The sequence below is a fragment of the Passer domesticus genome, chromosome 1 (genome assembly GCF_036417665.1).
Source record: "Passer domesticus isolate bPasDom1 chromosome 1, bPasDom1.hap1, whole genome shotgun sequence".
Classification (NCBI taxonomy): Eukaryota; Metazoa; Chordata; class Aves; order Passeriformes; family Passeridae; genus Passer; species Passer domesticus.
Window position 1 is genome coordinate 13175971 of NC_087474.1, and position 12696 is coordinate 13188666.

At 39.9% G+C, this 12696-nt stretch overlaps 1 long non-coding RNA gene across 1 annotated transcript; it reads left to right on the plus strand.

The window, feature by feature from the left end:
• The first annotated feature begins 6679 nt into the window (after positions 1-6679).
• On the plus strand, positions 6680-10972 carry LOC135287086 (uncharacterized). The gene is made up of 3 exons (XR_010350971.1): positions 6680-8204; positions 9665-9742; positions 10056-10972. It is a non-coding gene; the product is annotated as an uncharacterized LOC135287086 (long non-coding RNA).
• Positions 10973-12696: the final 1724 nt, after the last annotated feature.

Genomic DNA, 12696 nt, shown 5'->3' on the forward strand with positions numbered 1-12696 from the left:
GAAGAGACAAGTGACTGTGCACTGGTTCAAAATTCAAGTCACAGATGAAGACCAGTAAGGCAGAGGCCTGGAAGTGTCTCTACAAGAGTTCCACAAGAAACTAAATGGTGAATCTGAAAGCAATTCCTTAGAGTTTCCCAGATGAAGCAGAAGGCAAGGTGCAAAACACTAAGTAGAAATCTAATGGGAAATCTTTCTGGAGAAAACCACCTGGAGGCAGATTGATTTCAAATGTGGCCTTGAAAAATCACTCTGAGACCATAGTGGACTGCCTTTAATGCACTGAGACAAGGACCATCTCCCTTCTGTGCTGACCTGTGCTCCAGTGCAATTACCTCTCCAGCTGATTGTACAATCCTCTTCCTCACAACTGGGAGCTATTTTCATAGACCTCATTGTTTTAGACAGTTTTAGGAATGATGGTCTATTTCTAATGCAAGAGAGCCCTAACAGTGGCTTCCCTGCTAATGGACTGTAATTACAGGATTGATCCCACATCCCTGGCAACATGAACCCTTCTGTGCTTTCTAAGGCAACAACAGCATAAATCAATGATCTGCTACTACAAGCTTCAGAGGGTTCAGGGAGAACAAACCTTGGTATATACCTTCTAAGGCTTGCTAACAGGGACAGCACACACCTGACTGGCATTGTATCACTAACTTATCTCCATGGTCATGTGAAGGATTGTTCTTGCACTGCACTTCATTTAACAGCTGGCAAGAAACAGATCATTTTCAAAATGGGTCTTTACACTTGAGAGTGGCCCTTTCTGTATAAGAGGCAACAGCAGGAGCTGCAGAAGACATAAAGCAGATTGTTGAGCAGGATTCTTCCCTTGGGGAAGAATGATCTCTTTCTTACATGAAGATATAGCACTGGCATGTTATTGGATAGGAGCAAGGATATCACAGCATGGACCTGGACTTTTCAGCCCCTCATGGATAAAGTGTCTGCAAATTCATGTTAATAAAGAGAAACACTTGTCTCTGAAGTAATAAAGAGGATGCCTTTCAGTATATTCATGAAAAAAGGATAGCTACTCTTATGGAAGTGAAATGTCTGTTATGTTGCCTTACCAAAATAAAACTTACAAAATAATAGATCTGATTCTTCTCGCCCTGTGTGTTTTGACAGGAACTGTTAAGCATGTTGCACAAAAACCTCGATCCTTGTCACAGCAGTTTTTCAGCTCTGCCTGCACAAATACCCCATTGGTGTGATTTCTGACCCTGACAGACAGACTTGGCCTCCTGACTTGAATTCAGACCTGCCTCATCCCTACAGACTTGTCTGCCAATCTTGGCTCTAGGCTGAAGGCAGCTGCTGTCCCTGGAGCTGCTCTGCTCACATTGCTGGGATGCTGTGCTGGTGAGCCCAGCCCGCTTTGCTGCTGCCTCAGCTCCTGCCTCACCTCTCCTTAAACAGCAGTGTAAGAAAGACCTTTTGTCTGTATGATCAGACATGTTTGTGTCCAGCAAAGACACCTAGATCCTCTAACTCTCACTTCACTGCCAGTAATGACATGACCTAAGCAGACACGGTGGGGTCCCAAAGCAAGCTTATGTAGCATACAAATATGAGTCTGTGACAGCCAGTCCCACTAAGGTGGACCCAATAACATCCAGTGTACCAAGAGTCTTTGTCAGATTCAATTGCTCTGAATGTCCTAGAGGACGATCTCTAATTAAACAACAGAAAAATGTTTACTTCTTATGAATCAAGAATCTGTGTACACTGTCACATCAATCAAACTGGTGAGTAAGAGCAGTAGTTCAATTAAACTCCGAGGGAAATGATCCAGTGATTTATTTGAACCTATTGCTGCAACCAACAAACCTTGCTGATTATTAACAGTGAGAGCAGTTTAATCAAGTTTTTTCTCTCTTTGTCACCCTATATGGTCTACATACAACAATAAAATATTGCCTAAGTGGACAGAAAAATAACACCCCAGCCGTCATTAAGTGTACCCAGAAACTAAAAGGTTGGGTAAGAACTTTGTGTGACTTTGCACAACATGATGTCAATTGGGTCCAGACATAACAAGAACAAACAGAAAAAAAAAGAAGCCAGATGAAGAAGATGTGAGTCTGGGACTGAATCTTGGTGTTAGTGTCCAGCTGGCCTCGTTATTAGCCAGATGGCAGGTTCAATATCAAGCCCCTGGAAGGGTCAACACAGCAAATCACAAGATGTGCCAACTGGACTTAGGAAAAGAGATAAAAAGGGAAAAAATTAAATAAAAAATTTATCCCATATCTATCATGTCCATCTGCTGGGCAGAGGAACAGCCAGAAAAGGATTTCTCATAGTCTCATGTACATGTGATCCAGGGCTGGAGCAAAGTGGTAATTCCTCAGAGTACAGATTATCCCAAGATATCTAATCCTTGCACGATACAAAACAATAACTTGTTTTACAAACATGTTCAAGGCAATCTTTTTCTGCATCTGTTGGATTAAATCTCTCTTATCTTCTAGCACTTATTTCCATACTCCCATTTGCCTGTTTCCTTGCCTTTGTAAGGGAACATGAGGAGTGGCAAAATAAGAACTGTAGAAATGTGGAAGATGGGCATCATTTGATATAAAGCATTTGGCACAGTCTCATTGATCTTAATGCCAGTCCAGATCATCCTGCAAAGTTCTACAATGACCTTCCCAAGATATGCCCTTGAATCACTTTGTTACCCATGCTGTGCATAGAAAATCGTGGTACGTGTCCTGAAAAGTAACCAAAGATTTTGGTAGATACCTACTCCTCTAGTCCTCCTCTAAAAAGGCTTCCTTTTTCAATCTGAATTTTTGGCAATTGTTGTCTATTTTTCAAAGTACAGTGGCCACATTTCAATGAAAAAAATCTGACAACCTAACAGACATTTTCTGTGACTTCAGATAACTGAGCAAATTGGAAATAACAACTGAAAAAGACATCGTATTTTCCAATTCTCCTTCAACATTTTCCTTTAAGCAGAAGATCCCACAAATATCAGACTAGGAGAAAGGCTGCAATAACATCCAGGACCATAAAATCAATGCAAACTTGCACTTAAATACTGCCTGGTGTTTGTGGCCAAGTAACTATTATGGTCCACATGTTACCTGATGGTTCATGTTGATCTTGCTGCATCTTTTGCAGAACTAACCAAGGGCAGCTTTTGCTTGTGGATAAATCTCAATGTCTTTTGGGCACAAAGATTTGGTGCTTTGAGCTGTGAGTCTTTAGAGGGACCCTGTACAAACTAGACTGTTACATAGGATACTGGTGTTACAGGAACACAGAGAAGAAGGAATACCTGGTGTCATATTTGAGTCATAAGGTCCAATGTGGTTATTAAAGTTACATCCAATGTTCAAATCTACATCAAGACTCTGAAATACTTTTTTTTTAAACAGTAGCATTTTGGTTTATCTGTCTTGTATAGTAGCTTAGGAATTATGCAGGGTAGCATACTTGCAATAATTTTATTTCATGGTGAAGTACTGCCCTAGGTGACAGGATATTTGAAGTCCTTTTTTTCTGTTCCAGGTAGGATTGTGGGAAACTGGGAACCAATGAGGAAACAAGCTTTTAATATGTCTGATCTAAATTAAAACACTTATGTGGATGCTCCTGTAGCCAGTTGATACAGCACAGTTCATCTCTAACTAACATTTCTCTAATTCCCAAGCAGGGCAACCATATCTAACCTGTGAATTCTAGTCCATGCTGATCCCTGAGCCATGTCCACTACTTTTCTGTAAGAGTCTGGTCCAAAGACATATCATGTACCTTTTTTATGGCTTTATAATGTGGGCAGTGCTGTGCCAGTTCTTGGGATGCACCATTACCTTACTCAGGGTCCCAGGAAGAGTTTTAGGGTATGGGGAGGGAAGCCAAATTCAACTACCAGCTCCAGCAGATGTACTGCTGAAGTCTGTGTGGATGAGTGGTTTATATTTCATGGAGCTAGAGACTGTTAATCCTGTGATAGATTAGGTCATCCTAAATTTATCATCAAGGACTACAAACAATAATTTTGGCAGAGAGCTAGAATAACTGGAAATTTGAGTAGGAAAGTAGTAGAGAACCCATAACAAATCTCTTTCTTTCCTCTGCTCTAACTGTGTTACAATAGGGAAATTTTGATAAGGGCAGACTCTGAATGAGATTCTTGGTATTCACTTAAATCTGCTTTCTCATCTGCTCTGCATAAAGTGTATGTTGTGTGCATACAGCTGGTGTGCACGTGCAAGACACCCAAAGTCAAAAACCTAACAAGAAGGAGATGTGAAGAAAAACCCATCTTGTGAAAGAAACAGTGATGAACTGTGAAGTTTTAAAATACTAGTGAATAAATATATCATTTTTCCAGGCTCCTGCAGGCATCATGGATACTGTGTCACAACTTTCCATGTTGATCTCACCATGATTTCTTGATTTTTCTGAGAATTTTTGAATTTGTCAAGAAAAGAATTAAAATGGGGGTAGTGGCTGGAATTTGTTCACTTGTATAGTCTGCAACAGAGTTTCTCAGCAAGGAAAAGACGCACATGAGTGGATGTGCAAGCATCATAGTAATCTGAGGTAGAGGAGGAGCAGAGAGCTGAAGCTGTGCCTTCTAAGTAGTGGAAGAGTTGCAGACTTTTAGACAAAAGGAGCGTTTTTAGTAAGTGAATCACAAAGGATTCTCCCATTGCTTGAGTCAGCAAGGGCAATGTTAACTTGTTTAATCCAGAAGAAATTTTCATCACTCTTAGCTTTGTACATGAAGTTGACTGAGTGCAAACCTTCAGGAGCCACTATGTGTCCTGGCAATATCTTAATGTCAGAAGGCAAAACAGTAACACAGCATCAACCATGTAATTTTTTTTAATTGAAGCCACAGCATGCCATTAAAAGTAGGTCTCCTCAAGGTGAGCAAATCTGTGGAAGTGAGACCCATGTGAGCTGTTGTGGCCATTATTGTCTTTATCCTTTCACCATGTTTGAGATCTTGGTCCAAGCTAGCAGTCTGTGTCAGCAGGTAGCAAAGACACAGTTCTGCTGACACGCAATCCGCAGAGAGTAAACATGTGACAAAATTGTTCTCACTGGGTAATTTCCTATTTATAGCTTGTGTTTGGGAATGGTCTTATCTGTGTTCCTTTATACACTGAGAGGGTGATTAAAGACTCATTTTCATTTCCTTTTGTACCTTACTCTTATCATCCAGATAATTTTAGTGTCTTTAATCAACATTTGCAGAAGTAAACAATGCTATGCTAATAGCAGTGTTGTGCTATAAACATTTCCTAAGTCATAAAACATTACCACTACATAAGGAGGATAAATATTAGATTGTCCCATTTTTAGGAAAAAGACTGGTAAAGTGAGTGGTCCATGATTATAATAATCTGTATCAGAGCGGGTGTTCCATCCTGTCCTTTATTTAAGCACCAGACAGTTTTTCATTTCAAGTTCTGAAGTTCTGAAAAAAATCTTTTATGTGAATTAGTCTATAGATTTAACATGAAGAAAAAAAGCCCCAAAACCACAACAACAGCAACAAACCAACAAAAAAACCCCAACCAAATCAAACCCAAAAAACCAAACCCAAACGAAATAAACAAAATACCAAATATAAGGAAAGATTTACTGTTATCCAATGAAAGACAGCTGTTTCTGTAACAGGGAGGTAGATGACTAGAGAAAGAGATACACAAGTTACCACTCAATACCTGTTCCACAAGAAAAAAGCAAAGATGATGAACAAGCTTGTTAAGAGATACGACACCCCAAGTAACCACGAAGCACTTGCTGAAACAGTTGGGATTTTAGTGCCAAACATCTTGATCTTATCACTAGCACATTACATGGCTAAATAATACAGAAGTGCATGTGAAGTATTCTCTCCAGTGACATTATCCCATAAATGGAAAAGTGTGGAATATGGAATGTGCTATAGAAGCATAAAATTTCCACCAAAATCAATGAGCCTGGATTTTGTTTTGCACTTGCAAAGATGGAATGCATAGCACATTCCGTCTTCCCTGTGTTATTGCCTCACCAATTAGAAAAATTTAAAAGCCAGGACAGAACGTGGTAGCTGCAACATTTAACAAACAACACAGAATATAGGACTTGAAGAAAAAAATGCATATTTTTCTTAAAATGATAAATAATAGCAATCTTAAAGTCCTAAGACAGTCCCATCATCTTTATCTCCTATTCTAACTTATTCTTCAAGTTTTTTTTTTTTTTTTGTAGTGCCACTATGACTCAGCTTGCCTGGAATCTATAAACAATGGGAATGTGACAGTTTCTGGCAGAGCACATGAGACATTTTATCACTGTAACAGGAACTCAAGATTGTCTGATTGAAAAGAGCAGAATATGCCCAGTCAAATTAATGTATGGACTGCACAAGAGAAACAGCATCCAACCAGTATTTCAGACATCATGCAGTAAAGTTTTGCTGTATACGTGTAGATAAGCAGCAACAGGAGGTGTCTTGAGCAGATACATAACTAGGGAGAATGCTTTTTCCCAAAGCCAGGTGTCCTCCCCCACTCACCTGCAGGTGAGACATCAGGGATGGTACCAGTGCCTGGCCCTTCCTGCTGTTGTACAACTCTGAACATCGCCTGGGACCCTGTGAGCAGTCATGGCCTGTGCCCTGGTCCTGGCTCTTGGTACAGACACAGACAAATGTCCCCACTGTCACATGGATGTCACAGTCCCAGGCCCCACTGAGCCTCCTGTCAAGTCTGTCCTGCTGAGCTGCTGGGGCTGGTCTGGTCAGCCCAGGCAGGTTTGGGGATGGGCAGAGCTCACCCTGCTGTTCACATGCTGGGTGTGTTGGTAATGGGAGGGCTGGGCACATCCAGAGCAGCCCAGCAGCAGGGGACCTGAGCTCTTCTCAGGCACTGTGCAGCCCCACTGAGGCCAGCTGATAACCCAGGTAAAGCTGAGAATCAGGAAGGAAGGAACACAGAAAGAAGGAACACATACTGCTCTGTTAGTCACTGTTTCATTCTTTGATAAAGCAGACATGGCCAAAGATTGCTGGCACTTGGCATTCAGACATATGAACCCAAGGAGAGGCAATGCGAGTTCAAGGTTCACCTGAACTTCTGTTTATAATTCTATCATAATTCTGTCATCTATCATAAGGATTCTCCCTAACTTCTAGAGATCCCTGAAGGGTATGTGGTTGCAAGGATAGACGAGATAATGTTTGGTCTAAACTAAAAGCCCAGCACTTTTTGTGTGCACGCTTCTGAAAAATATATCAGCAAAATTTTGGGAAAATAAAGTTTCTATACATCCTGATTCTGGTCAGAATTAGAGCATAGACAGTTGGGGGATATTCAGATGTTATTTAGACCTGTTGACCCACAGGATCTTTCAGAAGGCCTGTTTTCACAAGGAAGAAATTACACATCTTGCAGATAACTGAAGCATGGAGGCTTCTTAGAGCAAAACAACTCCTGATTCAAAGCTCTGTTAAGACAAAACTCTCCTTGGCCTTTATGAACTTGGAATAAACTTGAAAGCAGATCTTGAATATCATATTATTTCAAAAGTTTATTTTTTTGCATAAATCCTGCCTAAAATGTCAGTAAGTGAAAAAGATCTATTAATTATCTGGGTAACAACTGCATGATGCACTGGGAAAAAGTGCCACACATTGCTCCTGTTCTTTCCTACTTTGATTTGTATGACACAAAATATTTGGTTTAATTTTTCTTTTAGCAGATAGATGCCAGCGTGAACTGATATGAGGATGTCACTTTTCATAAGTAATTTTTTACAAGCTCACTATCTAATCTTTCTGATTGGCAAGTCTAAGGAACCTGCACTGTTAATCAGTGCACCAGCATCAAATTAAAAACAATCCTCTGTCATGCAGATGACTGGTTGGCTAAAGCAAATAAGACAGGAGTCCAAGAAGCTGCTGTGCCTTTCTCTGTGAACTGAGCAAATGCTTTCATGTCGAGTATTTCTGTGCTACAAAATCCAGGCAGAACACCCAGGGAAACCAGACAAAAAAGACAGATGTTTGGACTGACTACTCACTACGATTTGATTGACACATTGGTTGGCTTCGCACAGTTACTGAGGAAACCTTCATGTGAAGTGGGATGTTTCCCAAGAATTGCAAGGCCACCTGCAACTCCAACCCTTCCTTCCTCCTCCAAGTTAAACGGTACCACAGGGATTCCTGAACTGGAATGTTGGTATGTCTAATCCCTCTGCTTGAGTTCAGGATAATGGCATTAAATGGGTTAGAGGTTGAGTTCATGAAGCAAATGACAAGCAAGAGGTTCTTGAATTATTTCAGACAAATATTTGCAGGTCAATTACCCATATTCCTCCATGCATTCTGTACCTGGCCAATAACTTACCCATTTGTGTTGTTATTGCTGGCCCAGGGGCCAGTGTGTGGGAGTTGGAATATTTTGAATAGACTAGGTCTAAAGAGAATAAAACATTGTAGACAGCTTTCTAGCTGAGACATTCCTAAAAGACATATTCAGGGAAGTGGTAATTCAAGAATAACTGGATAGGAAATTGCCCAATCAATGTAGTTTGATGTTTACATATAATTTCACAATATACTATTATGTTAACCACTTGATTGGCATATATTTATGTTGTGGTGATTTCCAAGCACTCAGGAAACGTGGACCCAAGAAAGGGGTGATTTCTTTGGGAGGTGAAATGGTTGTCAAATACAAAGAATACTGATTGCTGCTCCACTTTGCTTACCCATTTCTGATGTCCTTAACAAGAGAGATGAAATGGCAAAGCCCAGTGCAGCTGACAGGTCAGAGATGAAGAACAACATTTTCTGAATCCAAGGAAGTTCAGGGCCTTTGTGTTTATACTTTATTTTGCACAAAGTGCTTCCAAAATCTGCTGTAAAAGCTCTCAGCCCTAACCTGCTTCCCACACTGCTGTAAGCAGAGCTGAGCCTGTGATGGCTCTGGGAGGCCAGCACTTGTCTTTGCCTTCTGTTCAGCCTGTTCTGTCCTGCTGGCTCCTCAAAAAGGAAGGGTTTTCACACCAAATAAGTAAACAAACATTTCATATTGGTCCTTGCTTATCATGGTTAGTCCTGTCCTTATAAATAACATTAATAGTTCAATAGCTTTTGTACTTTTGCCACACTACCACTTAGTCAGTTTCCATCAATCACATGCTGAAATAAATCTCTGAGAGAATCAAATTAAGTGCTCTGTGAAGAGTTTACATCACTTCCCGAGCTTGGTCCCTGAACAAGGACTCTCCAGTGCCTTTTGAATATTTACTGCATGCTACCCACTGCACATTACACTCTACTGCTCTTATCCAGAATCCCTATATTTAATGAGTCTTTTACCATGTGGGAAGGAGAGGTTTATAAATAACTACAGTATCAGAAAACACCCTAAAGCACTTCCTTTTACAGTATTTACTAACAGCTTTTCTATGTTATTTTTATTATTTATCCTGAGATTAAAATCAGACTTTATTGTGTCATGTTCAATATTCTACTGTAAAAATATCTAGCAGATCTTGTCTCACCAACTGCCATTCACAAATTGCCTGCAAGATGCAAAGCAAAGTGACATGTGGCCCAGAAAGTCATTATATGCTATGATAGATCAAATTGTGTCTGTCCCTAATGGATTCTTATATAAATTCTGCCCTTAAGGTTACTTCCATGAAAAAACAACATTCAAGAAGCCAGTCTCTATCTTGGAAATGACTCCATGGACACATCTTTCAACAGGTGATGCCTCTTCTTTGTTCCTGAATTCAAAGCTAGTCCTGCAGAGAAACACTTTGCAGAATAATGTGACAATTTGGAAAATGGAACAGTGTCTCTGGATATATTCAGAATAAATGGGTGGGAATAAGGCATTAAGCAAGGTTATCTAGGAGAATTGCACAAGTCTCCTTCTTGACTTTGATCATGAGCAGGCTCATTGTTAAAGATCCCATCAATGTGAAAAGCTATGGAACTGTCCATCATTCCAGAATAAATCCTAAATGGATTTAAAACAAAGTTTTGTGTTCTGAAGTCTGTTCCTGTAACCCCACAGGGAGCCCACACTGGAGATCTTGGTTCCTGAGGGATTGCTCCCTGTGGACAGGAATCATGCTGGAGCAGCTTTTGAAGAACTGCAGCCCACGGGAAGGCCACTCCCTGGAGCAGTTTGTGAAGGGTTGTATCCTGTGGGAGCCTCCCACTCTGGAGCAGGGAAGAGGATGAGGAGTAAAGAAGAGCAGAGATGAAACATAAGGAACTGACACCCCCTCCCATTCCCCATCATCCTGCTCTGCTTGGGAGGGAGGAAGTGAAAGAGATAGGAGGAAAATTCAGCCTGGGATGATGGGAGGCGGTTGAGAAAGTGGTTTACAATTTAGTCATATTTCTCATCACCCTATTCTGTTTAATTCTCTATATCTTAAACTAATTTCCCCTAAATGGAGCCTGTTTTGCCCATTATGGTAATTGGTAAATGATTTTCCTGTCCTTGTCTTGGTCCAATATCAGCCTATGAGCTTTTCCTCATAATTTCCCCCTGTCCTATGAGAACGAGGTGATAGAGCAGCTTGGTGAGCACCCAGCAGCCAGGCAAAGTTAGCATGCCACAAAATGAATATTTCAGGTCATTTAAGAGGGAAAAAAGACCTGCTTCTGCCTGGATTATAGATAAAAACTATTTTATCTCTAGTCCACAAGTGTCTGTTAGTTCAGAAGTGGGATGTACTATAGATTCACAGAACACTAGTTACATGCTTCTATTATTGTAGATTATGTATTTATTCGTTGTGTAAAACTTCTAACCATTTTCAGGTGAATCAATGTTTTTTCCTTCTATCACAAATAATGGTCATAATACCAAGAAATATGAAGATTATAAATGAAAAATATTTCTGTTTATGCATAAAGTCATTGGCTTCTTGCAAAATTTGAAATGAAAAATCTGAGGTGACTCTAGTAGAATTGTTTACAGATAGGTCTTTTATTTGTTTTTATATGTTTGGTTTTTCTGTTTGTTTTTTTCTTTTTTTTTTTTGGTGTTGTTTTGTTGTTGTTGTTTGGTTTTCCTTTTTTTTTTTTTTTAAACTCTATAAAGAAATACTTCACATTTTGAAACATTTGCCCTGGAAAGAGAAAATCTCAAAGTGGAATTTTTCCATGAGTTTCCAGGAAGAACATGGATGTAGAATCTTTATTTTTGAAATGAAATTAAGAGTTTTTATGCCTTCCCACTTGGAAGCTCCCACTATATGTATCCTTATTCTTTCCAGAAAAGGACTTAGTAAGTGAAAGGACTTCCTTCTTCACTTTTGCAATGGTTTTTCAGGGATGCAGATTAGTTTCAAAACAGGTACCTTTGCTGAAGAAATTCTTAGCTTTAAACTTTTTACACATAGAAGAATTTACAGGTTTTTTTACCAATAAGGATTTCTAAGTTTTATGTTTACTTATCATTCTGCATAATTCTACTTGAGAATTGACAAAACTAATTTCTAGGTTCATTTTGTTGGTAGAAGGTAGGAACTTCAGGTTTTTATTCTTGTATGTGTGATTCAAATGGGCCTTTACAGAGTACCTTGCTGCTTCACAGAGAAGTCCCTACCTTCACATTCCTGTTTTTTCACAGCTGGGCCTGGGCAGTGTATGAAGGATGAATGAAGGATGAATGGGAGAGGAGGGTGGCACAGACCTTTCAAGGAAATTCAGAGATGGTTATGAAGATCTAAGAGGTAACAAATTCCTTCTGTCAAAAATACTTGTATAACAGAAGAACATGTCTTACTATTCCTCTGAAACTGAACTAAAGCCCACAGAGATGTCACCTCAAAATGATGGGAAGGTCCTTTTTTCTGTGACAATAGCTCTGAAGAAGCTATTGAATTTTTTTCTTTTTCTTTTTTTTTTTTTTTTTTTTTTTGTAAATAATAAGCCAAATTGCAGGATGACCATAAAATTTCATGTTGCTCCTTCCAAAACTGTTAGCATGTAATGCCAGTAGATGTGGTTTATTTAATTTTGTGATTAAAGTTTCTATTGATTCCCCTGAAGCACAGAATATATCAATATCTTTGGTTTCAAAGAATCATTCAGTAGTACAGAAATAGAGGACTCATGATAGAAGTTGGTGCTTTATTTTAAATTTATGAAACTCCACAGAGAAGCCCCTGAGCGTGCTGTCAGCAATACCTTTCAATTGTGGAACTCAGCCTCTGTTGTCAAACTGAGTCACTCCAGTGCCTCATAGTTCACATGCTGGTTCTTCTTAACTGGAAAAAAGGCTTGGTTAGGAGTCAGCAGGAATTAATATTATTATATGTAGAAAGCTTTTAGGCCATCAAGTGTATTCCATCAGAATTTACTGCAAATCATCTATGTTTATCCTTTCTCTGCCACTGCAGTGTGGCAACTTTACCACTGTCTCTGTTCCTGCTTGATCAGCTGCATCCAGGACACTTGGGAACATGGAGTCTTGGGGACCTGTTTCAATCCAGCTAAGGGGAATGGCTGGTAAGAAGCAGATCCTGTGGAGGTGGGGCAATGTCCCCTTTTTCGTCATGAGACACAGCTGCACAGCACAGCAGGGTCAAACAGCAGTTCTGTCCCTAGAGGGGTCTGTGGGCTATCAAGGGCCCCAAAGCACCCCCAGACTCTTTCTGGGAACTCTCCATCAGAAGACTACACATGTCTCATAGTGT